Source organism: Thamnophis elegans, chromosome 6, assembly GCF_009769535.1.
Source record: "Thamnophis elegans isolate rThaEle1 chromosome 6, rThaEle1.pri, whole genome shotgun sequence".
Taxonomy (NCBI): Eukaryota; Metazoa; Chordata; class Lepidosauria; order Squamata; family Colubridae; genus Thamnophis; species Thamnophis elegans.
In genome coordinates, this window is record NC_045546.1 from 24,652,894 (window position 1) to 24,666,286 (window position 13,393).

Here is a 13,393-nt window from a genome sequence, read left to right on the forward strand (position 1 = left end):
CAAAATGTTATGAGATTTCTACTGTTTTACCAAGTGAGACATACATGAAGATAATGTAGGGAATCACAAAAAAGAATGAGTTCTAGGTTACACACAAGTAGTTATTATTCAATGTAAATCCCAAGAAACATCTTATTGCTGGAGCTTTTCTACAGGTTGTACCAAAGGAAAGACCCATAGACCAATCACAAAAAGTTTTAATAAGTTTTTTTGTTTTCAGGGAAAAGTTATTGTATTTGGGAATGCATGAATCAAATGAATAAGTAATGGCAGCCAATTAAATATAATAAGTAGTTTATGGGGGTCTGACTTTTGATACCCCTGAAAATTTGTTTTCTCTTTCACCTTGGACTCAGTAGCAGAAGAAAAGGGTGAGGAAGTGGATACTGCTCTTTCATTGTCCTATCTCTGGCACTGCTTCACATAGAGAGCACGTAAGCAATAATAAAGAAAAAGTAACAGAAGAAAATTACAGTGTTCCAGAAGTTGTTAGCAAACTTTCTACACATACTTAGGATGCTAAATTTTAATAGAACAACAAACCAAACTGTTCTAATGCAGGTCTATAGCAGTGTACAACAACAACAACAACAACAACAACAACAACAACAACAATATACTGCATGCTAAATCTAGAGTATATTCAGACTGGTACAATAAAGGTAAGGTTAATATAGATTTTAAAAATCATTATGTTAGATGTGTCATATTGAGAGTATGGAAGATATTTAAATGCAAGATGAACCTGAAAACCCCTTTATGGCTCTCAGCACAAGAAACTTTATAAACGAGAAATAATGATGATAATACCTAGGATGCTGGTAGCAACCTGTATCAACCATCAGTGCCAGTTAATAATATTTGTGATACATTTTTAAATGTTCAGTTGACTGAGTTTTATGTTTAATGAATAAAGTTGTTAATAATAATAATAATAATAATAATAATATATGTTAACACTTTCTGAGATCAAGGGGAATGTAAAATAAAATTAGGATAACTACTGTTAACAGAGGGACATAGTTGTAAATAGTTTTCTTACTTGCAGTTGTCAGAAACATTTAAAGTATACAGAAGAATTTATGTTATACCATGTACAATAATTTAAAATGGAATTGTGTACAAATAATGAACATATAATTGTTAAACTATCAACTTTATTGAAATTTGAAAGAAGATCAAAGAATGTGCTAAAATGTGCTAAAATGTTTGTTTATAATATACAAAAGAAACAATGGAAACATACTGTATGTCATTGAAAGGATTAGAATTTAAATTATACTATAATCTTAAGAAGAATCTTTATAAAATGATGTGCCTTTAATATATGATCCCAGAAAATTAACCTGAATTTATAAAGGTACTTCAAATTTATGTTGGAAATATGAACAAAATGGGGCATTTTATTATGGTTGATGGACATGTAGAAAAGCTAGAAAATTCTGCCAAATACTTAAAGGTTAAATACATAAAGTAATTCAGAGGATTGTACAGGTTAACATTCAATTGAAACCATAACTTTTCTCTTGGGACTGATAAATAAAAAGTTAGAAAAGAGCCACAAAACACTTGTTATATGAATAATTATTGTATGCACGAACATGGAAAGATTTGGCAGTACCTACAATGGTTGGTGGAGATGACAGATCTTGCTGAGATGACTAAAATAACTTGTTTGTTTATACAGAGAAGACAATATCTGTATATATTGGTGATTGAAAACTGGTGATTTAACTTTTTGCATAAAAATAAGAAAAAAATAAAATGATTTATATTTTTGATGATTGACAAAATAGATAATAGAAAGAAGAGTTTCTAACGTTAGAGACAGAGAGGCTAAAATAGTTATAAGTAATTTCAGAGATAATAGTTATAAGCAATATATAACTTTTGTGGAGATCAGAAGTCATTTCTTTATATATTTGTTTACATCTTTTTTCTTCTACATTTTTTTCTTTCTGCACTTTAGTTTTTTTCTTTTTTCTCCCTTTTTCTTTCCCCCTTTTTATTTTATATTAGTTTGTAATAGATCTTATTACTTTTCTTAAAACTTTTAATAAAAATCATTATTAAACTACTTTCAACATCTCTCTTATTAGCTATAACTTACAACAGTAAATTTAGATGTCTTGGTGTAGGACAAGTCTTACAAATTTCCATGATGTAACAGTACAGTATTTGCTGTACTGGCCAATGATATTGGATAGAATCTGCTTTAATTAGCTTGCCACCTAGAATTCACTGGAAGAAAGGCAGGATATGCGTGCAGTAAGTCTTGTTCTATAGGCATCAGAATGTATGAATTTGCTTATGGGCAGTTTTAGTCAACAGCTTGACTCAAAGATTGGCCAATTAGGAACTGGTTCTCTTGGAATTTCTTCAAAACGAACCAATTGGACGTTTTAAATGAGGAACCAATTAGGAACCAGCCTCAAAGATCATAATTACGTGAGAACCAATATAGTTCATGAAAATAAAATTTTATTTTAAATTTAACTGATAGGATATAAGTTTAATCATCTTTCCAAAGCAATTACAATTGAAAAAGTCTCCGTATGAGAATATGAAGATATATGTCTAATTGGCAACTTCAATGCTATAACAGATATCAACGATGACTACACGACTAACAAGAGAAATAAGAAAAAAAAAGAATGCTGCCATTTACCTTTTTCGAAATGGTGCAGGAACTGAACCTGAAAGATGTATGGAGAGAAAGAAACATAGGAATCAAACAATTTAAATATTATTCAAATCCCCACAAATTACAATCCCTACAAATCACCACAAATCATGGTCAAGAGACACAGAAGAGATAGAAATAATGATAAACACTGGGGCAGATCACATGAAAATAATGAAAATAATATGGAAAGGACCAAAAAAGAAAAAGAGATGGACAATGAATCAAAGAATATTGAAAGATAAAAAATATATTAAAATGATAGGAAGGGAATTGAAACTTTTCTATAAAATAAATAAGAAAGAAGAAACATTGTTACAAAACCTATGTGACACTACAAAAGCTTTTATAAGAGAGTTGACAATAGCATATTTGGCAAGGAAAAACAAGGAAAAGAGAAAAACAAGAAACAGAGAAAGAACTTAAAAAATTAGAAATGGACTTGCAAAAAAATCCACAAGAAGCAAAAATAAAGGAGAAAAAAGAACTAATAAAATACAAATTAAATTTGATGATACAAGAAGAGATGGCCCAAAAAATTAAATTTGCAAAACAAAACTATTTTGAAAATGCAAATAAACCGGGAAGATGGTTAGCATACAAATTGAAAAAAGAAAAGAAAAAAGAATAATACATCACCTACAAGATGAAAGGGGAAACATACAATACCGGAAAGAGGAAAAAAAATATAGTACAGAAATTTTTCGAGAAACTGTACAGCAAAAAATATATATTACAAGACAATATTGAACAATACTTAAATAAAAAGAATCTACATGAAATTGAGGAAGAGAAAAGAGAAATGCTAAACAAAAAAATCACAGTGACAGAATTAAAGGAAGCATTGAAGAGACAAAAAAATAATAAAACACCGGGCTCAGACAGTATACCTGTAGAATTTTATAAAGCCACGCAAGAGCAGACAGAAATAGTGATTTTAGATCTATTTAATGAAGCCCTTACAGAAGCGAAACTACCAAAATCATGGAGGGAAGCATATATAACATTGATACCCAAAGAGGATTCGGACCATCAACAAATAAAGAATTACAGACCAATCTCTTTACTAAACGTAGATTATAAAATCTTTACATCAATAATGGCACAGTGAATTAAAAAAATATTAAATAAAATCATTCACACAGATCAAAACGGCTTCTTATCAAAACGCCAGTTAAAAAACAATATGAGGATAATTATAAACACATTAGAATATTATGAAGAGAATCCGGGAAAACAAGTTGCACTAATCTTCTTAGACGCACAAAAGGCCTTTGATAACATGAATAGGCATTCAGTTAAAAATGATGAGATTTGGAGAAAAATTTATAAAAATGATAGAATCAATTTATTCGGCTCAGACAGCAAAAGTAATAATAAATGGTGACATTACAGAAGAATTTAAAATATGGAAAGGAGTGAGACAGGGTTGTCCATTATCACTTTTATTATTTATACTAACACTGGAAGTTCTACTAACAGAAATTAGAAACAATCAAGAAATAAATTGATTAAAAATTAAAAAAGAGTAATATAAAACACAGGCATTTGCACACGATATGATATTCATATTAGCGGATCCATTAAAATCAAGAATTAAATTAATTCAAAAAATAGAGGAATTTGGTAAGATAGTGGGACTTAAAATTAATAAGAACAAAACAAAGATCGTCATGAAGAATTTCACCAAAAAACAAGAGCAAGAATTATAGGAAAACATGGGAATGCAAATAGTAAAAAAAGTAAAATATTTAGGAATTTGGCTGACAGGGAAATGCTCAACAATTAGGGAAGATAATTATGTTAAAATGATTCAGAAAATTAAGAAAGATCTGGAAAATTGGAGGAAACAGCAAATATCATTAATGGGAAGAATTGCCATCATTAAAATGAACATACTACCAAAAATTTTATTTTTATTTCAAGTGGTACCGATTAGCCTAGAGAAAAACTTTTTTATAGATTTAAACAAATTAATTGCACATTTTATTTGGTCAGGGAAAAAACCATGAATTAAATTAAAATTGCTACAAGATAGTAGAGAAAGGAGGATTTGGACTTGCCGATTGGGAGCTTTATTATCAAGCAGTGGCTCTCACCTGGATAAGGGACTGGATCAATAAAAAAACCAGAAGATTACTAACAATAAAAGGTTATAATTTGGAACTGGGTTGGCACACCTTCATCTGGGAAGGGAAAGACAAAAGTCATAGCTATTTCCAAAAACATTTAATTAGAAAAGCTCTACTACAAACTTGGTTAAAAATCAAAACAAAACACTACAACAAAATCCCAATCTGGCTATCCACCATAGAAGCTCTGATATAACGGAACATATTGGACATAAACAAGATAATAAGATATAAAGAAATATTAGACAACCAAGAAAGACTGAAAGCAAGGCAAGAATTGAAAGACAAGAGAATAGATATAGGCTGGTGGCCCTATTTACAAATACAGGCAAGGCATAAAAAATACAGGGAAAGGGGTGGATTCTATAAGGAGCCGCAAGAGCTAGATTTATTTATTTATTTATTCATTCATTCATTCATTTATTTATTTATTTATTTATTTATTTATTTATTTATTTATTAGACTTATATACCGCTTCATAGGGCTTTCAGCCCTCTCTAAGCGGTTTACAATTTTTTTTAGCAAATTGAGTCAGCAACTTGCCCCCACAGTCCGGGTCCTCATTTCACCCACTTCAGAAGGATGGAAGGCTGAGTCAACCTTGAGCCGGTGAGATTTGAACCGCTGAACTGCAGATCACAGTCAGCTAAAGTGGCCTGCAGTACTGCACCCTAACCACTGCGCCACCTCGGCTCTTCTTCTTTTGCTCTAGATAAAATTCTACAGGGAACCGAAGAAAAATTGATTAAAATATATCACTATTTATTAAAATTCAAAATGGAAGAAGAAAATGTGAAAGAAACGATGATGAGAAATTTTGGGTATAGTATAGAATTGGCGGAATGGGAAAAAATTGGGAAATAAATTACAAATTAATGATGGCAACAACATATAGAGAAAACATGTACAAGATGTTCTACGGATGGCACCTTGCACCAGCGAGAATTGTGAAAATGTTCCCTGAGTGTTCACCTATCTGTTGGAAATGCATCCAACAACATGGAACCTACTACCACATGTGGCGGATGTGCACATCTGCGAAAAAGTATTGGGAAAAAAAAGATTGGCTAGAGGAGATTACTAAACACCAAATTCACTAAAACCTGAATTATTTTTTGTTAGGAATTATAAAAGGAAATTATGAAAAAAAAAAAAATTAGATACTTAATTCTACACATAATTACAGCAGCGAGAATTACATTCACTCAAAACTGGAAAATAATTATACACCAACAGAAGAAAATATAATTAAAAAAATATTGGAATGTGCAGAGATGGATAGGCTCACGAAAGAACTAAAAGAGAAAGAAGAATCGGAATACTACTCCAAATGAGATTTATTGTACAATTGGCCAGAGGAAAGGGGAGGGGAGCAGGAAAACCAAAAAGAAAGGAGGAAAGATTAACAAATCAAAAGACAACTACAAAACCTGAAAATGATTAAAAGATAGAAATATGAGATAGACTATACCAAATAAATATTATACAAAAGACTTAAATGTAGTAAAAATTATTATATATAGAATATATAGATTATTATATATAGAATGAAAAAAATGTATGAAATAATGTAAATGCACAAATATATAAAGCTATAGTTATAAAAGACTTACTTGTATAGATAAAAAAATCACAACAGATATGCAAAAAATGTAATATGTTGCAAAGATGTGAAGTTTGTACAAACAAAAAATATTTTTTTAAAAAAACGTTTCAGACTTTCTCAGGCCTTTTGCCTTCTTGATATAAAATGTATTTGCATTATCAGTTAAACCTTTCTGTATATATGGTTTGCATCATCTATTAAAAATAGAGGCAGGTTCTTATCAGATATTGGTTGGCAGTATTCCAGTCACACCAGCTGTCTCATAAGATTCACATTTTGTACTTTTGAATTATATTTAGCCACTGTAAATTAATATTTAATAAGTGTAAAGGGCAGTGTAAGTTTCATTTTTCCATAATAAATCCATATATTTTTGCAGAATTGTTAATGATTCTTGAGATTCTGCCAAAAGTTTGCATATTTGATGCAGTCTCTCTTATTGAGTATATCCTGGTGAGATTTGCTATGTGCATGTACATGTTTTCAGAAAATGGTTTTTAGGCAGTGGATGAGACTTTGTATTTACGGTAGTTTCTTTGGGTTGATTGCATTGTCATAAAAGTCTTAATACAGTTATAGGAAGGTAGCACCTTCCCCCTCTCCTGGAGGAATGAAATATTTTAGGAAATATTAAAAAGGCATAATATTATATTTCCCTGGATGAGAAAAACATGTTTTAAAGACAAAGCAGCTCCCTATAACTCCCTGTCCCCACTTTCAGCTCCAGGGTGATGGGATTAAGACTTGGTCCTCAGGATATGATAGGAGTAGCCCTCTACCCATCTAGCAACAGCACTCACCACATGGCACCTGGGGAGATTATATCAAGGTTCAACCAGGCCTGGGACACAGACAGCCAACAAAGTTAGCTAAGACCCCCGCCCCCGGGAGTCTGACAGCCAATGGGATACATTTCTTACACAGGAAGCTCTAAGGTGGGGCCCAACAGAAGGTATAAATCTACCCCTCTCTCCTCTCCATGTGCCTTTTTACCCAAGACCTCAAGCCATGTGGTCCTGTCCGGCATTAAAACCATGTTTCCAAACAACCTCGATGTTTCCAGTGTCTTTCTTCCCACTCGGAACTGACATTTCTTCCAACACAGCATAAAATCAAGTCTTGCTGGTTTCCAATTTCAGCCTATTCATTTATTTTTTGAAATATAGCCAGATCTTGTGTTTTACATTTGACTAATTAAAATTCATAATGGTAGTTCTGATGATAGGATTGCTACTAGTGAGTCACTTGATATAATTGTGCTTTTTTTACAGCTGTTTTTTTTAACAAAAAAATTCCAGAGTGTAAACCAAAAAACCTTTGCCACCCCTTCCCCCAGTACAGGTCTTCTGGTTTCTCATTCAGTACAAAGGCAATTTAAGAAAGATATGCCACTACCTTCCACTCTAGTGCAACACCACAGGAAGAAACAGTTGAACTGAAATAAGTTTTCCTCCCTCCCCCCAAGGGTTTAAATTACTTCTATTGTGAGGATTATTTTAAAGGCTAATGATTGTGCAGAGGTGATTTTTGAAAAGAAGGTGTGTGCTCATGAGAGGAGAGGTTAATTTTCTACCCCATATTCTGACCACCTTTTAGAAAATAGCTTCTAAAGGTATGGAGGCTTTAAAAGCCTCACTGTGTTTGCAAAAGGACCGTGTGTTTTGTGCTTGAGGGGTAGAAGGAAAGAAAGAAAGGAGTGTAATTGTATTATGTCCACTACGGTGTGACATTCCTAGTATGATTGTTTGAAGTTGGTTGGCTTGATATTGGCTCTCCGTCTTTTCTTTGCTTGAAGCTGAACTCATGGATGAAAAGAAGAAAGTTAATAGCACTGTTTCATAACTGATTGCACAAATGGTTGCAGAAATAATCCATCCTGCTATAATTATCCTAAATTCTGCAACATCTTTTACAAGTAGAAAAACTGCCTTTGATATTTACCTTATAGCACTATCACACACCATGTAAACTCATAAAGTGACTAGAAGTTAGCTACAGTACTAATTAATTGTCCCAAAGGTTCTTTTTTCAGGAGGGAACTGGACTTTCTTCTTGTTGTTTTTCTTTGAAGATGTTTTGCTTCTCATCCAAGAAGCTTCTTCAGCTCTGACAGGAATGGGGAATGGAAGCTATCCTGTCAGAGCTGAAGAAACTTCTTAGATGAGAAGTGAAACATTTTCAAAGAAAAAACAAGCAAGTCCAGTTGTCTCCTGAAAAAAGCACCTTTGGAACAACCATGACCTGGATGACTGAGAAACTCTACAGACTTTTGCTAATTAATTGATTTTATTCCATATCCTGTATATTTTGGCTTAGTCATTGTGCTCTTGATATCTCTGTCAAGCACAATATCAAGAGAGAATAGAATAAAGAATAGCTCTTCTAGCTCTATAGAATATTCTTTATCCTATATCTCTATATCTACCTATACTATAGATAGATCTATATCTATATTATAGATACATCTATATATCTACCTCTATTATTTATCTTTATTTTACATTTCTAGACATTGTGCTCTTGATAATCTATATCTGTATCTTGAATTATCTAGATATAGTTTATAAATAGATCCCAACTTCCTTTCTATAAAGAAAGTTGAGGGGTGAAATGCTGCTGGTTCGGACTGGTTCTCCTGAACCGGTAGCAAAAAATTCTATGGTTCGCCCGAACTGGTAGTAAAAAAAAAGTTCCGACAATCAGCCGTGACAATGTTGCGTGATCGTTGGAACCTTTTTTTTTTGGCAGGGTTGATTCTTGGGGGTCTTCCCTGGCTTGTCTGGGGAGGTGGTGGCTTCCTTCCTGTTTGCAGAGCTTGGGGCAAGGATTACCCATTGAGCCTCGAGAGAAAAGAAGCATGCACTTTCTTGCTTTGAAAGCTTCGGACAAATGGGAAAATGCTAGGAGTAAGTGCACACTTCTTTTCTCTTGAGGCTGAATGTGGAATCCTTCCCGCCAACCTCTACAAACAGGAAAAAAGCCACCACTCTAGACAAGCCGGTGAAGACCCGGGAAGGCTGGGCCAGACCCCCATTTTGCTGGGCACTGCCATCTCCGTCAGGCTGTCTGCCTGAGCCCCGCCTTCCCGCCGCCTTCCCGCCGCCTTTTCTAACACCAACACACTGGGTCAGAGAGGAGTAGAGGGGTGGGCAAGCTGTGGGGATGGCGGGTGGGGGCAGGGACTCCCTGTTCCTCTTTCCTCCCAGGCCATGTTAGGGCTCCGGCTCCAGAGGCTGCGGCGCCCCTGCTGAGGAGAGCGGCCTGAAGGTGCTTGGGGGGAGGTGGCAGTTGCTGTTGGCTCTGAGCTAATGCAGAACCCCGAGGCGGCTGCAGGGGGACCCTCTCTCATTCCCCATCCCCAGACTTGGCAAAGGAGGCAGGCAGGCGGACAAGGCAGGCGGATGCTGTGCAGGGGGCAGCGGGGAAACCAGTATTGGGAGGAGCAGATCGGCCACCACCAGGCTTGGGGGAGGGTTTCTCTCCCTCGGAGGTTGCAGGTGTCAGGCTGGGGGAGAAACAGCTCCCGTCTCCATGTAGAGAGCAGGAGAGGTGAGAAGCGGCAGCGGTACAAAGTTGCCACTCTAGGAAGGGGTGGGGAGGGCAGGAGGGAAGTGAGTCTCCTAAGGTGTCAACCTCCCCCCTTTTCTTGCCTGCATCCAGGTAAGGTTAAAAGAGCCACGGCATCACCTGGAGCTTTTCATCAGCCACAGGTTTGAGCTCTGTCAATTCTGTTCCCCCCCTGATTAGAAAGGATGCTCCGACATTCTTCCCCTCCCCCCACTTCCCCCCTCCTATTAATCACTTCCCCTGTCTTTGTCCGACCCAGCACTCCCCACCAAGCCACGTCCACCAAGCCACGCCCACAGAACCGGTGGCAAAAAAAATTAGATTTCACCACTGGATCTCCCTAAATCTTTTGGATTTATGCTTGATTTTATGACAAAAAATGTATATTTCTTGAAATATTTTTAAAAAATCAGAAGCAGAATTCAGTGGGCTGAAGTCTTCCCTTCTCTTTCTGGTTCCACGCTCTTAGGTGTGGGTGGGGGAGGGGTGAACTGTTAGTTAGCTGCTGTTAGTTTTAGCAAGTTTGTTTGGCAAGTTTGTTTGGAGAAACTCCTTGTGATTTCTGCCTAAGATAGCAAGATTGTTGGAAAAATACGACTCTATGAATTGAAGAAGAGAAGTTGTAGGCAGTCTTGCACTATTCTTGGCAGCTACTCAGATGTGAGCCATCTTGCATTTTTCATTTTAATTAGTCCTTGAGAAGATAAATGTTTCCTTTTGACATAGTGTAGTTGTTATTTTTATTATAAATAAATAGCTTGTTAATTCAAACTTAAATGCAGTTGTTGGAAATTTCATTTTTTTTCTTTGAAATAACTTTCTTTTCATTATAGCTAATATAATTTCCATAGAATTCATTTTGTGCTGCTGTTTTTAACTTTTTAGATTGTGTACGTGTGAGTTTTGTAGTGAGTTCTGACTCGGTAAATGCCTGGAAATGTTCATGTAGTTCTTGGTGGTTTAAAAACATTTTGGAAGTCATCTTAGGACAACATTTGCTGTGAATTGTAATATATTAAATTCTATTAAGTGTTGACATTTCATACCAGTTTAATATTGTAATCCTGTTCAGGAATAAGCATGGAGGATTTATCCTCAACAAATGTGCAAGTTTTAGTCACAGTATAAACTGTTAACTTTCTTTGAAGATGTGCAATTTCACACTTCTTTTGACACTGTTAAAAGGACGCCCTCTGTGTTGTGTCTAAAGGAATTCATATTGTTTCTATGTGTGATTTAGGACCTTGGGTTACAAAGCAAATTTTTTTAATCATTTATTCTGAAATCTCAGTGTTGCCTAACTTTTCTGGGGAGAAATGCTACCTTCACCACGGTCTGTATGATAATATATGTTGTTGGTATGCAAGAGTTGTTTACGAGGCTATACAAGCAGCTCTCATGTGCTTGGAGTGCATGAAGTAGTTTTGCTAATCTGTCAGTCTAGTATGTGCTTGTGGATAAATATAGACTGGCAGCTACTCTGCAAGTTGTAGATCATCATCATACACTGAGGCTAAAAATTACCTCTTTGGTTATGGAAAATGTGTTCTGATCAGGAAGCTGCAGGTTGTCGTCATTTAAAACCCCAAAGTTCTAGCTTTGAATCTGAAGTTAATAAAAACTTCTGTAACAAAATGACCAAGCCAGGGACATGAAGCAAGTCATTTTTTTCTCTCAGCTATAGAAACAAATAAATTTTATGATCAGGAAATTTTTTGATATTGTCATCCACATGGAGATTTCACTGGCCTGCTGGCGGCGATCCAGTGTGATCAGCTTAATAAAAGGACTTGGTAGGTAAAAAAGAAAGACAAAAAGCCTTTCCATAAGTTTGAATTTTAAATTGACTTGTTAGAGTTTTGTGTATTTAAAAACCAAATATATATAGATTTATAGATATAGATATGGGCAAATAACAAAAAAATACTGCCTCCTTTTGATAAACTTATTGAGGTTTTGCTTGATATATCTTTCTTCATTGATTTTGCTTTATAATCAAAGGGATGTCTTTGGTTTTATTGTGTATTTGAAAAACTACGGAAAGGGCATCATTTTTTATCTTGAATTCTTCTGATGCATGTATCATGTGTATAGTGTACTACTATCCTATCTGCCGTATTTAATTCTAATTATCATAAAGGACACAGCACTATAATATAGGAAGAAAATTTAGTAATAAAGGGTTGAGAATGGAGAAGAATTATCAGCCAGTAAACCTACTTATTTAGATATTTATTTTTGGCCAGGGGAAAAATAGCTAATTGATGCATAACTATAGGAATAGGATATTTATGTTTCATTTTTGTTAATTTTATATTTCATATTTTGTAACTTATTTTAATTATAAAATTAGAATGGTAACAATGGTAATTAAATTGTAACTGTGGTTTAAGTAAAGTGAAAGTACATGGCGTACTAATACTTGTTGTCATTGTGGTGTACCTTGAGTAGAAAAACAGTTGAGTTTAAGAAATTTTATTGAATGCAAATAAAATTAAATGATTAGGGGTAATCTACAGCCTAAAAATCTCAGAATCATGTATGTGTTTTATTAATTCCCAGAGAACTTTCAGCAACAGATAGATTGTTTTGATTGTTTGGAAATTGTCTGTAGTATTTAAGATTTTTGACATGGGGAGATTAAAACAAGACTATAAATCCACAGGACTAACAATTCGTTAAGTAGTTACCATAAGAACAAAAATATGAATTACCAATTAAGTTTTGTTTATATTTAACCTTAATCTGCCCTCTCATTGTCCATGGACACTGTGTTACTTTCAAGAGTAACGGTTGTTGATAATGCTGTTTATATCTGACTCACTTGTCACATATATAAGATGAAGATGCTATGTTAGAATAGTCTGCATTGGCAAGATATTTTCACAATTTAAGCAGTATTTAGATTATTGATGATCTGTATTCAGTAAATGGTGGTTTATTATGATGATCTCAAATGAGTGGAGAAATAAACCAGGAAAACTATATATGTATTTGGAATAATGTTAGTTAAAAAATAGGAAGGGTTACCGAAAAAGTCTCTTATATGATAAAGCTTGAATTGTATGCAGTAATGCTTGGTATGGAAAAATAACTTTACTTTTTTTCTTATGTAAACAACAGAAAAGTAACCAAAAATTAATTTGTGTGGTGTCCTCTTATATTAACTTGATTTATTCCAAATAGAAAAAAATGAGAATTGTCAATCTGCTTTTGGTTAATATTGACTACCATGCAAAATCAGAGTTCAATGTAGTAACTATATTTCACTTCTGGGGATTAGTGTGAAACATGTGTATCAGCTTAAAGAAATATTGCCTGTTTAGACCGCATCCCAGATGGATCGTCCAACTTTAAATGCAACTTTCAGATATGATCAGTAGCTGTCTGATTTATTCATTAGT

General features: G+C 34.4%; 1 protein-coding gene across 9 annotated transcripts in view; it reads left to right on the forward strand.

Annotated features, from left to right (window-relative positions):
- The window catches only part of FRY (FRY microtubule binding protein), a 200,830-nt gene that overhangs the window by 59,611 nt on the left and 127,826 nt on the right, over positions 1 to 13,393 (forward strand). The window lies entirely within an intron of this gene.